Consider the following 1,952-nt stretch of genomic DNA (forward strand, 5'->3'; position numbering starts at 1 on the left):
GATGGTAATACTCCGCATTAACACAGATCTATTTCAAAACCCAGGGTAGCCATTAGGCATTCTCCCCCTCCCCCAGTAAAGCCAGTTTAAGAAAACACAATAAAAGAAGATGAACGTTATTTAAAATAGTTCAAAATTTTATTTCAAGTTTGAATGGCAAGGCAGCTACAGAAGGAAACTCTTCAGGGACATCTGTTATCCACTCAGCAATATGGATGTCTCTCCATATAGTTACCCATTTTTCTGCAAGAACTCAGAGTACAGCTTGTGAGCTCTAACGCTGAGCTTTGCCTTTCCTACTTCTGTGTGTGACACCCTGTCCAGGGCAACACATAAAGCCTGGGTTGGTTTGGACTTAGAGCTGCCTCTGATCCAGGCACTGAAACATCCAGCAGTTGGAAAAGCACACAAACATACAAAAAACCCAACAAAACAACCAGCACCTCCCCGCCCCTCCCAGTTCAGTCTACAAATATATCCAGTAAACTGAAGTGTTTCCTGAACAAAACCATCACTACCTGAACACGTTTTTCAGCAGGAAGTGCTACACACCCTAATGAAAAAAGGGTGTTTGGTTTCTTTTAATTGTAGTTAGAGCACATGAGAGAAGTGGTCCCTCTTTGCTTGGCTAATCATCTACCAGTAATGTTTACACACATACACACACAAAGCTCTCTCTATGTAGTTGATTTTGGAATTATCTTACTGACCACTGTCAAGCTAAATTAAGCCTATCATGGATCCGTTGAGAGAAATGCACAACAGCAGAATCCATGTAAGTTTCACCTCCAGCCAGAGATAGAGTAGTCACAGCATGTAACCAAACAGGGAGAAGTTAGTTAGCACCTCTCTACCCTTCACTCTTGCCACATCCCAGTTTTAAAAAGCACGTGTTCTGGCAGCAGCCTTTTCAGCACAAACTGATCCACTGTGGATCCTGCCTATAAATAAGGATCAAGTGGGCTCTTCTTCTGTCACTCTCTGCTCATAGTGACCTGTTCCAGGGGCTAACAGCTGGATTTCACATTTAAGATTGCAAAATAGATAAGTGTGATAGTAATCTATGAAGTGTTTCTCTGCTCTGTTTTAAAGCATTTCTTAGAATTAATATTCCTCTCTGCAGCCCCAAAGGAGAATCTTCTCTCACCTCTTCCAAGTGCAACCAAAAAATGATTGCCACATCTCAGCTTTGCCTGTAAGGAGAGTTTTAACAGACTATGCTGTTTGTTACAGAACCACTCTGGCATTCTGCAAGCACTCAGCAACAACTCACACAGCTTTGATCCGCAGATCACCAAGATCCAGAACTCCTCAGTGCAGTCTGACAGAACCAATCACCTGTGGTACACCTGTCAGGCCTTTTCTGCACCCACAAATAGCCAACAGCCATGAAAAGCCAACAGTGAGTATAGAGGACTGCCACTAGAATTCATGCAGTATTACCTACGTTCTGTTCCATCGTTAAATTAGAGCATTCATATTACCTCATCATCTACTGCGGTCTTCTAGGAAATAATTTCTTGAGAGAAGTCTGGAAGCTTCCAGGTGTGCTAAGGAACACACATCCACTCCCTCTGTCTAAGCTCTGATGTGTCTTTTTCACAACAAACTTCACAGACCCCTCAAAAGAGCAGAACTGCTGAGCATGCAGATGTGCTTACCTGAAGGTTCCAGTTTCTCTGTTGGTTATGTATGCATGTAGACAGATAGAAGTTCAGATTGTAGGGTTTAAGCTTTTTGAATGCCAATCTAATCAGAGAAGGAAAACCAACCCAAATCCAGACCAGGTGAATGCATAAGATCCAACTCAAAGTTCCTAAACTAACCAGTTCTACACAAAAGAGCAGTCTCTTCATCTGAAGAGCCTTTAACCTGTGTGAATGGCTCAGACTGTCATGATGTAGAATCCTGACCATTACAAAACCAGCAGAGAATGAAAACAAACCCAAATA

Source organism: Gallus gallus, chromosome 10, assembly GCF_016699485.2.
Source record: "Gallus gallus isolate bGalGal1 chromosome 10, bGalGal1.mat.broiler.GRCg7b, whole genome shotgun sequence".
NCBI classification, from domain to species: domain Eukaryota; kingdom Metazoa; phylum Chordata; class Aves; order Galliformes; family Phasianidae; genus Gallus; species Gallus gallus.